This window comes from Cavia porcellus, unplaced genomic scaffold (genome assembly GCF_034190915.1).
Source record: "Cavia porcellus strain 051 isolate PalLab524CR breed Dunkin Hartley unplaced genomic scaffold, mCavPor4.1 scaffold_2, whole genome shotgun sequence".
Taxonomy (NCBI): domain Eukaryota; kingdom Metazoa; phylum Chordata; class Mammalia; order Rodentia; family Caviidae; genus Cavia; species Cavia porcellus.
In genome coordinates this window covers 122,913,001-122,931,302 of record NW_026947485.1, presented here as the reverse complement: position 1 = coordinate 122,931,302, position 18,302 = coordinate 122,913,001, and positions in this window count along the sequence as shown.

The following is an 18,302-nucleotide window of genomic DNA, read 5'->3' as shown; positions in this document are numbered from 1 at the left end:
TGAAATCCTAAAAAATACAAATAAAGTCCATATTTTTAATTACACTTCAATCTTTGGGTCCCGGCCAAATTTATCCTTTTATGTGTGTGTGCTAGGATATTGCTATGCATTTTGATTCAGGATGGCCTCAAACTCATATTTATCCTCCTGTCTCAGCCTTCTCTGCAGTGCTGACGTTACACATGTGCACCATCACACCCAGAAATAATCTTAATTCTTATACAAGTCCATAGTGCCATCTCTACAATACACAAATTCCAAAATCTCTTAAACGTGTTCTTTTCATAATATGTTTGGCAGTAAATCCTAAACTTAAATGAGTTCATTGTTTTGGTGGCAAACTTTGATCTGAATTGACAAGAAGAAATTTTTTATTGCAGTTACTGTGTGTATCCATGTGCTTTATTGTAGACATATAGTGTAATGGCACCCCTCGCTCTGTTTTGGATCATACAGCTTAGGGTGTATGCAGTCTTTTTATAAAACAACTCTCTTTGTTCACCCCTTCTAAAGCATCCATATCTAGCTGCAGAGTCTCTAGGTAACAAAGTACATGCTTGTTACACGATTGCCTGATTGGTTCAGTCGTTTTAGACATCTGTCTGCAAGTTTCATGTATAACACTGTGCCAATTGTTAAATAATCCATGGTCATGGATAAACATTGATGACTGCTGCTTTTCTTATAATAAAGCTACTTGCCAAACTTTTGCTAAGGTTTTCCACATCTCTGCTCTTCAACCCAAAGGGACCACTTACAAGAAGGGGCAATTCCACTCTGCAAAGCTTCCAGGGCTGACCTCTCTTTTGAGAGTTCTAACCAGCGTGCCAATTAGTGTCAACTATGATAGTGAAGTTTTATGATTTGACAGTGTATTATTTTTTAAAGAAGTGGATGTCTCCGTTCTCATTTCCTATCACGTACTCCTTCTGTATCTAGCTATGATCAGGAGGCTGGAGGGTAATGAGAGTTTTTAGGCATCTATAGCCTAGGCCAAAAAAAAAAAAAAAAGATCTACACTCAAAAATCTTTTGATTCTGTATTTAATTATTTAATTTATTGTTATGGGTCACCAAATATTTTTAAATGATGGTTTACCTCTCTGATGCTGATTTATGATTCTATTATTTGGAACAAATTTCCCTAATGCAACTAAAACAAAACTGTTTACATTTTAAACATGACTGTAATGCCAAAAGCTATATAGAAAATTTACTACAAAATCAGAATAGAAATATGCAATCATAAACAGTGAAAGCTTCTGTATATTCAGATGGAGCTATTTTCATATGCAGCCAACATATTTTGAATGACAGTATCTGTGAAGACTAAACATATTTTATATACATACACAGAAATAGTTAATCATAGAGATTTCTCCATGTACTTCGTGATCATGGATGATTTCTTGATTTGTGAAATGGAGATGATAACAATACTATCACACATAGGTATTGATATCAAATGTTCCGTGGCACAATAAGTATTTAATGAGTTAAACATAACAGTGATGCAGTAGTCACATGGATGTCCACTGCATATACTTATAAATATTATAAATTAAAAAGAAAGTTTTATAAAGGTTATTTTGGAGTATTGAGGTGTTTACAGAGTGAACCTCTGATTCCTTTTATGCATGTTGGAAATTGGCGCATTGGCAATTGAAGTACAACATGTGTTTGAGGAAAAAACAGAATGAATAAATACTTCAGGTGGGAGAAACCAAGAAACCACTGAATCACTGAATGGAACTGTTTAAGGTAAACATCATTAGATGCTATCAACTAATTTAGGTCTGGTATTATGGCTTCATGGTAAGGATGTTACTGGTATGAGAACTTCTATTATTTTCTTATTTATATTAATTATATAATTGTATGAATAGTTGTTTGCAATGATATTTACTTAAGGCTTCCCTGAAATACTTTTCAAGATTACACTTGAGCCACAGTACTTGATTCATTTATATATTATCATCGACTCTGCTCAGTTGTGCACTAGAATAAAACAACAAAGGCATTCGTTGAAATATGGCTACTTCCTTGTACACAGATAATCTCATGATCGACTCATCCAAATCTGTTTTGTTTTTTTCTTTTTGAAACAGGGCCTGGCTATGCAGTTCAGGCTGGCCTTGAGCTCACTTTGTAGCCCAGACTCGTCTCAATCTTACAACAATCCTCATGCTTCAGTCTCTGGAGTGCTGGGATTACAGAATGCACCACCACGCCCGGCTAACTCAATCATGTGTGAAACAAAGCTATATAACTTATTTTTACCCATTGTCCCACTACTACTGTGCATAGTCTCTTTAAAAAACAACCATTATCATGCACACCATGACACTAAATACTTTTTAAGATGCAGTGAGTAACAAACAGACCTTAGTAAAGCTCTGAGAATTGCAATGAGGGACTGGAGTAAAGATTAAAAATATTGCAGAAAGGATGAAGTTTTCATCATTCAATATCACTCTGTGGGAACAGTTTTTGTTAACTGAAATGCTGTATTTTCAAGTCTAAACACACACAGACACACGCACACACAAGCACATGGGGTGAGAGGGCGGTCCCTCACATATACTAAAGCTGTCTCATTCCCCTGGCTGAGGAACAAGAGCAGATTCTTCTGCACAGGAAAGAGCCACCAAACATCTGAGCATTGACATTGCTTGGGCAATGGAAGCAGGTGGAGCTATGCATGTAAGTGTAGAGTAGGCTTCCGAGCTAAGTCAACAGAATTGTGAGCCTTGGTTCTATTTCTAACAACTTTGCCACTTTACTTAACTGTGTTAAGCCTCAGAGCCTTTACTTTCAAAATGAAGACAATCATCTTGCTTCAGGTAGCTATCATGAAAATTTAAATCAATCAGTAAGAGAAATCTAAATTTACTAGCATAACTTCCAAATACCCCATAATTTCACTTGAGTCTTGAACAATTAGACTGCTATAGATACACGGTATAATTCATAGGAAGACTCATCAGGGAACACTCAACACCCAGACTGATAGAAGAGAGAAGCCAGCAAGGCTGGCTTTTTCAAGAACACAGAAACCTGGAGCAAGACCAATTGAGCTACTGCCTCCTAGTGGGCTTCATTGCCACGCTGGTCATACTGACCAGCACACAGATCTCCTCTGCAGTCTGTCACAGGCCCTAGTGAGTTAATCCCACGTCCACAATCTTTCTTTTCCAATCTCCATCTTCAGCGTGTGTGACTGGTATCCACACTGCAGTCATTAGCATGAAGATTTCTACCAGCTCACTTTCACTTCCTTGCCCTCAACTCTACTAATTATTCGTTAGATTTCACTAGTAATTTGCTTCTCTTGCATATGGATTCAGAAATGCCTTCCTCTCCCTGTTGAAAACTCTTTTTTGGGAAGCATAACATTGACTCAAGCTCCAAAGAGCAAGGAGAAAGTAACCATCCAGGAGTTTGTAAGCTGAAAGAGAGGAGCTTTTTGTCTTGGAAGTCTTGGAAAGCTGTAGTGAAATATTTCCGCAAATACACACATGTGATCTGCTTGTTCCCCAGAAGAGGGAATGGTGCGGGCAGTATACAGACCTGAAATCAAGCTGCCACTCGGAGGCATGATGGCACTCTGACACAGGGTTCTGGCTAGAGCCACCAGCAAGGGTCGGGCATGAGCAGCTTTGATCTCAGTCCTGCAAGCAGTTTATGGCTCCAGGAGGAGCACTTCCTTGGATGTCACATTAACAAAAATGACATTAAGTGCAGTCATTAACATGTTGTTCTGCTCTGGGAAAGTGCTTCGCTGGACACATTCATTAGTGTAAAGCACAGCATTGTGTTTAACCTTCCTTCCCTCAATATTTAGAAGAACCATTTGGCACAGGTTGAATTTTTTAAGCCAATTATCAGTTTTTTGTTAGTCTCTGGTACATATATCGTGAAGCATTCATGCTGTTAGGCTGATAAGCACTGCCTTGCCACCAGGTTTCCGAAGTTATGTGCTTCAGAACTGCCTTTATGAACAGAGATTTTTGCCCCAGCGGTAGAGTTTGTGCCAGTATTATGGAAGGGTGGGTGAAAATTTAACATTCATAGATAGGAGGCTTGCTGATCAGAGGGGTCTGACAGCCAGCAATAAACAAAATTTCTTTTCAACAGGATCTCGTTACAGAAGACTGGTAACATCCCGGCTTAAACAAGAATGGGCAGACAACAGTAGTCACAATGACCAGTGAGTAATTTAACAGCAGGTGATTTCTGCCAAAGTGAACTGGCTTAAGTGTGAATCCAAGTAAGAAACAGCTCAATGCAACTTTCAAAACTCAGCATGCCATGACTCCAGGATTATTCAGGGCAAATTGAATTTAGGACACACAGAGAATTCATAGGAATTATTAGTGAGTGAGGATTCTTCTGGATTACATCCAGTGGTATAGCTTGGAGGATTTTAAAAATGGCATCATTTTCCTTTCACAGACTTGCAAAACTCAGTCTTTTGCTGTAAATATAAATTATTTTCTCTCATTTATTATACATATAAGTGATTTTTTGACATGCAGACTTTTAGTGACTTTTTACTTAAAAGGATTGGTGAGACAGTTAAAATAATAACATTTTGTCTGTGTAACCAGACACTTTTTAAAAAAAAAAGTCATAAAAATATTTTGTAGACCAGTTGAAAGATGAATTGTCTTATTTAAAACAACTTTAGAATACAGTCCCTTAAGCAAACTGACACCAGTTCTTACTGTGATACCTAAATGTAGACTAAGAAAAATAAATATGAGAATATATGCAAGTAATAAATTCTACAACTCACAGAAAAGCATTGCTAGATGATAGGAGAAATACCAATATGCAGTCTGTAGAAACAGATTTAGAACAAAAATAAAAACAGAATCATATTAATTTTTTCCCCCATAGAACAGAAAGGGACAGCCCACCTGATAGTGTGTTTTCAGGCACTTCCCGAGTCTGGATAAGGACATAATTCATTGTGGACTAGTTGAGTGTTGCTACATAAAAATCTAAGGCACTTTACAGGTTGGGTTAAAATTCATGTCCATCTATCAACAAGCTGTAGATCTAAGATGGACAGGCGCCTGAGGTCAAGGACTAGCCCTACCCACTGCATCCTGTCAGATATCAGATTTTGCTAGATTCCCCATGACATCAACTGAAAAATGTCCTCCCTAGGCAGAAGAAGACAGAGAATCACTGTGAGGATTCAGTAGAAATATTAATCTTTGAGATAATTTACATAAGAACTGGGAAACTGTTTGGGGGATGGACCTGTTCATTTTTTCCAAGAGCTAAAGCTATGAAGAGAAAATAGACAAAAGCTACAGCACAGCTGGGTAACTTTAAGGCTGTTAGTTAGACTTCCAACCTTAGGTCGTCATCTGTGACACACATTTATTGTTCACTTCTTTTTTACTCCCAGTATTTTGAGTAATCTTTCAAATTTAATATGATCAAAACAACTGATTTTGTATACTTCCTCATCTGTTTGTTCCTGAATTTTTCTTATTTTAATAAAAGCTACCACTAACCTCTCAGTTCCTCAGTTCAAGAACTTTTGTTTCTTTAATAAATCATGTGGTAACTAGAGTTTGAGAGATTTTCTAAGTAAACACCTTAATAATTATTTGATTTTCAGATTAGCACAAGTTAGCAATAGCTATCACTGGAAAATTTCATGTACTATAAATGTAACCATCAAACTCATGTTTATGGTATTTGCAGGTGGGGCCTTTGGAAGACAAGTTGCATGTGATCATGAGGGTGGGGCCTCTGTGATGGTAGTAGCGGTTTTCAAGGAAGAGGAGGAGACACCTGATCTAGCTCCTTGTTCTCTTTTCCACCTGATGCTCTTTGCTATGTGATGATGCAGCAGGAAGAATCTCATCAGATAACAAATTCATGTTGATGCCATGCTCTTGGATTCCCAATATTATCCAGGGTGTGTTATCTTGTTATAGAAATACAGTGTGAACAAAAACAGTGCTACAAAGTGAAATGCATGTAGATTTATTAACAAAACCATTTTATTCCTTTTCACATTTTCCTTTCATATAATCTATAATCTATGTACTACTGTAGATTGTGTACATTTATTTCAAAATAAATACTGTGTTGAGAAAAACTTGAATGATAGATTTGAAGATTTTTGTTTCCTAAATTAAAAAAAAATCATTAACATCGTTGTGTGTGTGTGTGTGTGTGTGTGTGTGTGTGTGTGTGTGTGTGTGAGTGTGTGGAGGGGCCTGGGCTAAACCCCGGGTCTGGCACATGGTAGGCAAATACTATACCATTTTGCTATATGAGTAGCCATTTAGATAATTTTCAAAGATATTTTATTTTCTTTTTCTATTTTTCCTTTATACCATCTTTTTGTAAATATAAATGTATACATTTATGTATCTATCCTTGATTTCCTAATAAACCTTTTTGTAATCAATTGACATAGGAGTTACATTGTCCATATAAAATGCTGTTTAACATCCTTGATAATGCTGAAAGCTTGTTGCTTATTGGATATGTTCTACTTTGCCAAAAATATTTATTCCCACCTTCTGCACTGAAGATTTGTTGTAATAGATTTGTCAGTAGCACTTGCTCCTTACAACACAAAAGGTTAAGCAAAGGTAACAGATTGATTAAATCTGGGTATGTTGAATGCAATTTACTGATTTACATAAGGAGACAGTAATGCAATAGAAATTAAATTGAATGCTGTGGAAGGACTTGATGTATGTGAATGGCCAAAATTCTGTGATCATTGGAAAAGACTGGAGAAAGGAAAAAAATCCAAGTACAGCAGTGATCTTTGGCAAATTCAAATTGGTGAGTAAGTGTCTGCATTTTAAAGAAAACTATAATATTCACAGTACTTCATGTTTGTTAACATTATGCATCCAGGACCCCTCTTTTTAAATATTTTCAATTAAAATTCACTCTAGATTACTGGATGCACTCTGATTCGAACTTCATTGCGTAAAGAGAACATACACTGATTGGCTTCTGCCGTATAGAAATGAAGGTAATCGATCAAAGTCATCATCAGCGTATTACCTGTATTTTTATCACACAATATTGATTTTATGTCAGTACTATTTTATGATTTTTGAGTGTACTAGTACCCAGCTACAAATGATAATTACTAAACTTTAATTCAAGCAAGTATTTTTAATTAACACAATTTGTTATTATGTACTGTTACATGTCATATATTTTTCCATTTTTATTCTTCTTAGTACACATTTGCTTCTTCCTTGTGAGGAGTTGGTCCATGAACATTGTTTGTTTTAATTTCCTTCTGCTCTCCTTCCTCTTCCCCCCTATATTTCTTGGTCTTTTTCATTTTGTAAAATCTCTCTATTTTCTACAGTCTATCTTTTATTTATCTCTTATTTCCATTTTGAGTTTTCACATGGAAATCATGTGATATTTAAGCTTGTGTTTTAGTTTATTTCACTTAAAATTATGGTTTCAAGGTGCATCCATGTTCCTACAAATGACATTCTTTATTCATACAACAAGTGGAAATGTCCTTAGCCAGATGGGGACAAATAAAAGGTTGTCCCTTTTTCCTTCTGTTCACATCCTAAGAAAACATTGCTTTTGTTTGTGGCAGTATCAGAAGGTGCTGAATTTTTTTTTTTGTCTAAATTGACTTATAGTTCAGATTTCAAATTTTAGTCTAAATCAACAGTACTTTTACCAATTTTTGCTTTGTTCAAACTTACTAAAAAGTTCTTGTGATCATCACCATTTTGCATGATTCCATGATGGCATTTTTACCTCCAGCTTTAGACTATTACTGTTCTCTGTCTCTCAGTTCTTCTCTGGATTGTTTCTGTATCTTACTGCGCAATCTTGCATGGACTCTTCCTGTCTGTTTGTTGTCTCATGAACTGATCCTACTGTTACCAAATAATCATGAGTTTTTCATTTCATGCAGTCTGTATGCAGAAAAATCTTCTCATTTGAATCCAAAGAATAAATCAATTCTATTAGAGAGATTCATAGAAAGGAATAAACCATATAGCAGAATGAAATCTGACCTCCAGTTGTAGAATGTCAATTTCACTGTTACTTCTTTTTACATTCATTGTTATGGATACCATTTCACATTTTCAGGTTTTTGCTTCCAGTGCATAGTAAAGTTATAGTCAGGAATGCAAAATCTCTCTGTCTTTATCTCTGCCTCTGTCTCTCTCTCCATCCCTCTTTTTCTACTACCCTTTTTGGGAATCTCTTATATTTATAATTATTATATTATGACCATGTGTACATGTGTAAATTCAATACATATATATGCATACATCTGTGAATGTCTGTTGTATGCAAATAACTCTCTGAAATGCAGACACGATACTGAAGTGATTCTCTGCGGTATCGAAAAGGAGTCTAACGATGTGTGACCAAATCCTGCCCAGGTGTGTGGACACATCTTAGTCATTTTTCCTTTTGATGATTTAGATAATGAAAGTCAGGGAAGGATTGGGAAGTTTTTATTTCTTCTTTGGCAGGCTCAAACTGTAGCTAAAGAAGGAGTTTCACACAAATCTTCTTTTGCTGGGGAAAAGGCAGAAACAATGCAAGGTTAACAGGAGCTTCACTTGGAGTCTGCTTTTTAGGACTTTTAATTTTCTTTAGCTTACACTGCTCAGCATGCCAGCATGTTCCATCCTCTGGAGTCTCATTCTCTGAACCCCAACAATATCTCTTATGTGTAGCCCTGAAGAGATAGAATACAAAATCAGTGTTTTTACAAAGAATGAGGGTGTGCGTTTTCCCTCTAACCATGTTAGAATTTGTTATTACTTTATGGAGGCCACCAAGCAAGCAGAACTTTCTGCACGTATTCAGAACTTTCAATATAACCCATCAGTTTTGAATATATTTATCTTTGCCACTGGTTTTATCTTTTTCTCTCTGTCTAGGATTGATTGATAAGATGTATAAGGAAGTTCTCAGAAGGAAAAGTCACTCTTTTGGATTGAGCTCCAAGAAAATTACACAATTTTGAAATAATCTCTGATTGAACCTACACTGCGTCAGTGGGAACAGAATCGAATACAATTCTCAAAAAAAAAAAAGTCTGTGAAAGAAAAAGCCATTTTCAGCTGCTTAAAAATTAGTTTACACCTCTTTTAAATTATTTTTAAGGGCCTCAATCTTCATTGTAGTTGATAAAATTCTGCTCATTTTCTTTATATTTGATACAATTCTTGGTGTATGCAGTTCTAGGCATGACCTTTCTTGAAATATCCCATGAAGAAATTCTCTGAACTCTGTTATCTTTATATCTTCTCTCTAGGTAAACTCAGACAAGTTAATCTACGTACCCTAAAATTTGAGAATCAGCAATGAATTTTTGCAATGAAATTGAAATAAGTTATGCAAAGCAGACTTTGCTGTTCTTAAAGTAAATAGACCCACAGTAATTAAAGAATACTCTGATTCAAAATAAACAAGAGCACCTCACCTGAAGTACAGAAGGCTACATTTGGCCACAGGCTGCCATCTCTGAACTCCAAAGGCCATCTGGGAATATCAAAGAGCTTCATTATCAATCTTGCAGACACAGAAATATCAAAATTGAGTTAACCTTAAACTGGCTGCTTAAGAAAGAAATAAAATAGCTATGAACAATTTACCATGAATTCTTTTATTAGAGTAATTTCTAGAACATAAAAGCCAATAATGAGTGAAACAGAAAGAGCTAAATTTTATTTATGGAGGTGGTTCAGGCTACAAGGAAATTTGGCTTAGTTGAGCTTGAGTAAATAGAAAATTTAATTGAGAAATGAGTCTTGCTAATTGTATTCTCTGTTATAGAAAAGTCTAGAGATAAGCTCTGTTATCTCCCATGATGAGATTTATAATGTATAAAGGAGGTAATTTGGAAACCAAAAACATTCAATTATACTAAGTGTAAACTTGTGGGAAAAGTGTGTAGGGAGTACAGAGCACAGAGACTCCCAAGGTGCGAAAGGGTTCTTATACAATTTCTTGTAGGACCTGTTGTTTAGTCCTAACTCTTGAAAAAAGATAGAATGTGGATGGTGAAGCTGCAGAGAGGCTGATAGTGCTGGGCATTGATGTTAGAAACCTTTGTTCACCAAGACAGAAGAAAGGGTGAGAGTAAAGAATGGAATAAACATGGATGATGAAATTGCCTTGGACTAGAGTGCACAAAATGTGAAATCTAACTAGAGATATTCAGTATTTTCAGAGAAGATTAAAAAATTCAAATACCTGCAGTGGACTCTGATGTGAGATCTGTATTTCTAAATGGAAAATAGAGACTCATAGTGTGTGGTGATCTAGTCCAAGGCAATTTCAAATAGTACTTGGCCCAGGTGGCCTCTGCCAAGTAGCCATCCATGTATCCTTGCTGCTTTTGCTTCAGTACTAAAATAATAGCATTTCTAAAGCCTGCTTTCTATAGATCTGAGAAAAATATTAATACCTGGTGCTATTGCCAGAAAGGATACTTGCCATGACAAGGTGGTAATTATGGGGGCATTTACAAAGAAATTTCCCAGCTGCCTACCAACGCCAGTGGCAGGATGCGAGCTTACTCATGTCAGCTGTTATTTACCTTCCTGTCTGGACTGGCAGTGTGCTGTGGTTCTGAGAGGGGTAGCAACCCCAAAACCTCAAGAGCGGTTTTGAATACTTCCCTCCAGAATAAATGCAACTTGAATAGATCACCAATTTGGAAGCAGAACTTCAAAATTAGGTTATCAGCCAAATAGGAACAAATTTTAAAAAGTTGTAGGGAGTTAGGGTTGGAATTATGCAAGATTTATGGGTAGAATTCAGAAAATTTGTTAAAGGAAGAAAACAGAAAAAAATGATTGACATAGTAACTTGCCTCTCCCAGACGAATCATATATTTAGTATTCCTATTTAAATTTATGACTCGTAGATTATTTATATTTGGAATTTCATTTATGTAACTACAAAACAGATAAATAGGCAGGATGGGTTAAAAAGTATTAGCAAAAATTATACACATTGAGAAAAACATGACTTTATGGTAATACAATTTAAAAAGAAACAAATGGAAAATCTATTTCATTACTTGCAAAAAATTTAGATCACATAATCAGAAATATGATAACAAAGAAAAAGAAGGAAAAGAAAACAGCTGCAATATTGGAGTCAATATAGCAATTCTGAGGCAGAGTAAAAGGGTAACCAAACAACCCCACATTATGGAACATCTGGGCACTAAATCAAAAGTGGACTTTAATTGCTAGCAGACAGATGGCCTAAACGCTATTAGTGCAGAGAAAGCTGTTATGTAGACACGCCGATGTGGGATATTGACTTTGGCAGTGCCATCTTTACTTGGTATCATCTTTACAGTGATGTCCATCCTGTGGTAGGGAGTATAATGGATGCTGACCCCTGCTTCACATTCTGGTGGGCCATGTGGGCTCTCTTAGAGGGATGAACAGCTACATGCTCACAGGTAATTGGAGAGATAAGAGTACACGTCTACAGATATTTCACACACATATCAGGAGAAATTATTAACATATTGGCACTTTTGTTTTGGAAATATTAATTCAAAGTGAGATTTTTCTAAATGTTTTTATTATGTAGAAGTAATATCTATTATACATTTTGATCCTTAAAAACAAGAAAACAAAGATAAAACAAATCTTTTGTAAGTACGAAGAGGAAGAGGGGTAGAAGGGAGGGGAGGGGAGTGGGGAAAAATAAGAATCACAACATACTAGTACGAGGTTCATATGATGAATGTGATCATTAGTTACATCTAAACAGTGTCAGTACACATAGTTCAGGATAAGAAATAGAGAATTAGGAACAAGTTCATGAATGTTTAAAAGTGTATATACAAAGAAGAAAGTCAAAAAGTAAGATAAGTACATGATAGAGATATTTCCAATTTCTAGTATTTTTGTACACTGAAAAAATGTTGTTTAAGTCAACTCTTACTCTAACATTGATTGGCTTGAAATACTTAATAGGAAGGACAACCTATTCTAAAATATAGAGCATACAGTGCAGAATTTTCATTACTTCCAAAAGTTTATTGTTTTAGGTCCTAGAATCTGAGCACAAAAAGCTCAAGTAATGATTTTCTGATTTCAAGTGAATGTATAGGTAATAAGAATCTTTTATACAACATGAATAAGATAGAAATTGCCTGAGAAGGCAGAGCTCACTAATCCATTTGTCTACCTAAATCAATGCTCATGCATTTTAAAATCTTTAAGAGTTGTTTTCTTCTCTTTCTGTCTCTCTCTCATAATTATATAAGTCTCTCTCTTTCGTCTCTTTGGTAATTATACTAGTTCTTTATAGGAAAATAAAATCTGTCTGTAAGTTTCATTATTACATAACCTATTTCTGATTGTGTCCTCTGGAAAATGTGGAACAAAGAACTTTCTTTCCTACTTTAGACCACAGACCTTAAGATTTTTCTTAATGTCTTATAACACGAGAGGGGAAGAGTGAACCTTATAAATCCTTTTAGATTAAATCTTTCAGTTTACAAATGATAAAATTGAGGCCAAAATAAATAAAGCCATGCCTTACTCATAGTAGTATACTATATGTACTTTTGCCATACATGAAAGCAAATTTTCTGGGTGATTCTCCACTCTCCTCACAGTTGCTTTTCTCAGGCATAGAGTTGAGAATCTGTCCACAGGCTTCACCTTGTAGCTTGAGTAGCAGAGATAATTAGTTCTAGCTTTAAAGTGTGCAAGAATTTTTTTTATTTAAAAATCTTTCAAACAGCTGTACTTGATAATTTTTATGTAAATGCTGGCAGGCCAGTTGATCAGTTTCGCATTTGATAATGAGAGATCTACATGTGATTAAGAAAATTTAAAGAAATAATGCCACTCTGTAATAGTTGGCCACATGTGTTGTACATTTATGATGTGTCAGAAACAGAATGGAGTTCCTGAAATGAACTCTCTTCCTAATGACTTCATATCATAATTATTAAATAGTACGTTTATTAACAGATATTTTATAGGTGAGGAACTAAGTTCTGGGTAAACTAAGTTACATAAAGTGTTAGAAATAAGGTTCATGGGGCTGGAGGTTTAGCTAGGTGGCATAAGCACCTGCTTTGGAAGCAGGCAGTCGTGAGTTTGATCCCCGGTACCGATAAAAAGATGAAAAAAAAAAAAAAAGAAAAAAGAAATAAGGTTCAACTCCATCATATACTCTAGAGCTTACAAATTTGAACCACTATATTTTAATATTTCAATCTATTGATAATATCACAGTTCGATCAGTTCTTCATTATGTTATAAAGTTAAAATCATGAAAAACACAAAAATTTAAGATACATAAGTATATATCTAAAATGATCTGTATACATAATTTAATTAATGCATTTCTAAGGTATTTACTTCCATAACATAAATTCTAAATTTTGAGCAGTTTTAGGAAATGATACTAGTAAGAAGGCTGAAGTTCAAAGATAATAACCAGACTTTGCTTCTTCTATTAAAGATGCTATTTTTCTTCTATAAAATATTTGAACAGTGTTGGTAAGGTATAACCAGATTAACAGCGTATTTGCATGTTTATATAAGGTTATAAAAAGGATTGGTCCATATGATAACATAAAATTTCACAATCAACACGTATCCTAACATTCCTAACTTTGTAGATTATTGTGTTAAGCCATGAACCATAAACCCCGAACATACTGCAAACTGCATTTTACAGCTTTGACCAAATAAGATGTACATAAGTTAATCTAGCATCTACTTAATGACATTCATAATGTCTGTTGTGCTACATGGTAATTAAGCCTGAATGCTCAGCAGATGATTATAATTTTTCATAGCTAGGCTAAAATTCTACAGTTCTTCTGTTTTCTTTGTTATTTCTTCCATACTTTCATGACTGGTGGTCCTGAAACTTTTATCTAAAACCATGTGAAATTTAATCTCCGCCAGTCATATACACACATTCTGACTTGAGAGCTGCTCTCCACATCCCCAAGTTCTGTCAGGCTCCTCCACCACTGAAGTACTAGTAATACAAATTTCTCTTCTCTTCTGGTTTCCCTCCACCGCAACCCAGAATTAAGACCTGTTTTCCCTTTATGTGAGCTGCTCTCACCTAGGAAAAGTAATAAAGCATCATTTTGAAAAGAATAGGATGTGAAGTCATTGATATATGGTTTTGCATTAATCTCTATTACTTCTTCAAGTGGGTAAACTTGAACAGCACCTACCACCATGACCCTCTGATTTTTAATCTGAAGGAAATAGGCTAAGGCTGATACCTTCCTGAAAGAGGTATTGAGTGACTCAAACAGTGAACAGATACAAACATCAGGCCCCAGGTCCCAACACATCTATAGTGTGTAACTGATAGTGCAATCTCTGCCTCTGCTCAGCTTCCTCTTCTGTAGCTCTCCTGGGTGCTGGAGAGCGGGGGCTCTGTGTGTCTGTCAGTGGCCAGCTTGCCTGCTGAGTGGACCCAGAGAATGCTGCCATCTCAGCCTTCTGTGGCCTAGTTGCTTTAACTGGAGGGGAAGGAAAGTTAAGATGGAGAGAAAGTCACTATTTATACAAGGAAGGAAGGTTGGTAAAGAAAGAGATGAGTTCGGAGTTCTAAACAGAGATGGGTACCATCACTGCTGTGAGTTAAATGGGAAGGTCGGTTAGACTCAGTTACTAGGGCCTGGAAAATTTGGGCGTGCATGTGTGTGAGTGCATAATTTTCCCATTCCTAACAACCTGTGTAACTGCAGCTAGTTCATTTTCAGACTCATTGCTTTTATTACCAAAACACTCCCTTAAAAGAAATAAATTAAGCTTAGACTTCATATAGGCCATTGAACTGCCCCTAATATTTCAAGGACAACAAGAAAACATCCTCCTTCAGAAAATTACTGCCTACTTGGGTCTTTGAGGAGGGTAATTTTCATTCTGTAACACTTTTATGTCTCAACTTTTGATGAAGTTGACCGGGACTCACACTCCAGTGAAACTCACTTGCTGTTAAGTGTATTTATGAAATAAGCACACACAATGAGGGTACGAAGTATCTCCTGACTTTCATGGTGGTGATATGAAAACAGAACATCCTGGTCCATGTCCGGATTTGGGCGATGGTAGGCACAATCAAAGAGAAGCAGATAGGGTCCAGAAGATTGGAGTTTAAATTCAGAGTTTAAAGATGTCCATCCTCCCCTCCCTCTCAACAAGTTATAAAAGGGATTTGGGCATGAATTATGTTTCCCTGTCCATGATGTTGTCTAGGAAAACTATAATGGAGATGTGATAGATAGAGGCAGTAATGAGAGGATAATATTTGTCTGGATTTTATAGTGCTCTGTGCACAGACAAACTGACTCATAATTAGCAGGAATAAAGGAGCAGACAATGCCAGAAGATTTTATAACTTTACTTGTTTCCCCAAGTGTCTATCTGAAATAATAAACGAAAGTACATTTTAATTACCGAGGCATGATAGGCTGTAACTAAATTCCATATTAAAAAGTTGCTAGTGATAAATCAATATAATTGAAGCCATACGTGTGCTAATTCCTAATTGATGATGGTGCATTCCTTGTCAAAGCTGCGTGGCAGAATAATTGCACATTGTCACCCCAGCTCCTGGGAAGGTGTTGGCTCATGGAAAAGGAGAGGCTCTCTTAGAACACTTTCATGAGTTCCTTAACTACATACCATATCTTAGGCATGCATAAATGTCCTTTAGTTATAAGACATATTTAATCTACTATAATCAGATCATTCCTCTGAAAATCTAGTCTTCATCATGATAGAAGCAGTCTCAGCCTAGATGACCTGAAAAATAATGAATAATGGTAGCGCTTATTGAAATAGTAAGTTTTAAGAAGGATAGACTTTGAGTGTGTTTACTTCTCAAAGGTAGAATATTAGATAGCCGTCCCTTCTACCCTCAGCACTTTCAGTTCCTTTTTTACCAACTGTTTCAGAACAGAGTTTATATGTCTAGGCAAACGCACTGGGCTGGGAAGCATAATTACAATAATTATTAAAATAACAGTCCATATATCCATTAATCCATCTAAAATGTGACTACTGACTGCATTCCAGACTTATTTTAGATAGTGATAATAGAAAGTCACATAAAGCTGGAATCAGTTTTCAAGGAGATTTTCATCTAAAAGGTGAAATGATTATACAAATGTTTAGAATAAATTATTGTGTTATGTGTGTGCACATTGTGTGTGTGTAAAACATAAAACAATGTGCAGAAGGGATAAGTAAAGAAAAATAAGGGTTTGGATGGATGAGGGAAGATGCAGCAGGGAGGTGGTACTGGCCACCAAAACTGTCTGATGGGAAAATGGCAGTCTGCTTGTGATCATCTTGGGATTCTACACTGCCTTCTCACTAGATAGATTTTATTGTTCCTTTGACCAGAAGATCTTAAAACAGTTTACAATAGGTCTGTAAGTAGGATGCTATGATTCTCTTTATTTGACTCAACGTCTTCCTTGTTAGGAGAGGTTGATAAATAAAAATACGTTTTTCTTACTGTTTCTCTAATTCTCTGCCCTGCTGGTTTCCCCTCCCTTACTCTGTTTATATCTCCTTCTCTCTTTTCATGACTTTTTTTCTTTTTTAAAGCCAATAGTTTTTATCAATATAATAATTTCAAAACATTTTAGTGTGGCTTCATAAATTTTTAATTTACCAGATGTCATGTCTACTTCCACTGACGCTTCCATACAAAGTGTTGACAATTTTTGTTTGCTAAAATATGAGAGCATTAAAGGGATTAAACACTTCTGTGCCCTTCTCAGTCACTATTCCAGTTCAGGTGAGAGACTTCAATAAAATGAACCATATGTACTTATTTCCAAAGGATTGGTGACTCACAATTTAACTGCCTTAGATTTCTAATAGTGCACTGGCATATTTTCATCTAATTTAATTCCAGATACTGAATTATATTGCTAATGAATCAAAGTTTAATTAAGACTGAATTTGATAACATTTATAAATGTTATATGTTCAATTTCAGAGCAATTGTATTGAAGGAAATGATCAGCACCTTATCATATGTTCTATACCGGTCTTAAAGACAAGTGTTAGTTAAATATATATTAAGTTTAAGATCTAGAATAGAAAATTAAATTATATCATCTTAGATACTTTTAAATCAAAGTTTTTATATAAATTAATAATTTATTCTAAAATTTACAGAAAGGCAGAATTTAATAATTTACAGTTTGATGTATAGTATAATCAAGCTTACATAATATTACCTATAAGTTTTAAAAGTGAGAATGGAAGGTACAATAAGAAACTCAAATATACACTTGTTGATTTAAAAAACTCTATGTTGCTTTTTGGAAAGGTTTATTTTAAATAATTTTAAACTTAAAGAGAAGTCAGAGCAGAAAAATAGTTCCTGTATAGATTTGAAAGTTGTAAAAATTTTGCCTCATTGTATTATTTAAGCTATTTTCTCTGTGTATATTTGCATGTATATATATATGTGTACATGTGTTCATATGCTTAAACTTAGAACAGATATGCATTTGCTCCTCATGTTACATACATGTAACATGCCTGTATATTTTTCTCTCTAATTTGACAGTTAGATTCTTCATCCCTTTTCATTTCAGTGTATTTTCTAAAAGCAGTTCATTCTTTTACTTTTAGTAGTCAAGAAATTTAATATAAATATACTGTGTTTCAGACTATAGTCAAACTTTGAAATTATCTCACTTTTTTCTGAACAAGCATCCTGCCCGTGATCACATACGTGTTTTCACACATGTTTTCACACATGCTTCTTTTATTCTATTTTAGAGTAGTTCTTTCACCTCTTTGTTTATCATATTATTAACTTTACTGTTAACATCCAAGCTTATTTATTATCTGGGCATGTCTGATGTTTCTTCTTAAGTAGGCGGGAAGAATAAAGTAGGCAGAATTAGTACAAAAGATGGTGTCTATTCAGGAGTCACATGATAGCAGTGGATGCATGGCACTAACATGGATTAATCTGTCCAGATGGCATCTTCCAGTTTCTCTATGATAGGTAAATGTTATACTATTAATAATTGTGGGGATCTAATGTACTTAATCCCTTAGAAATACAGACATGAATAATGATATTATTATAAAACAAGATTTAAAAACAGAAAACTTGAACTAGTTCCCTGTTAACTCTTTGTAAATGTACATTTTGCCCATAGAAACATAGTAGTTGTCAAACCATTTCAAGTTCTTTGTGACCTGTCTCTCATTCTCTAGAACGTACGTGTAAAATGGCGGCGACAAGTTTTAATTCCTCACC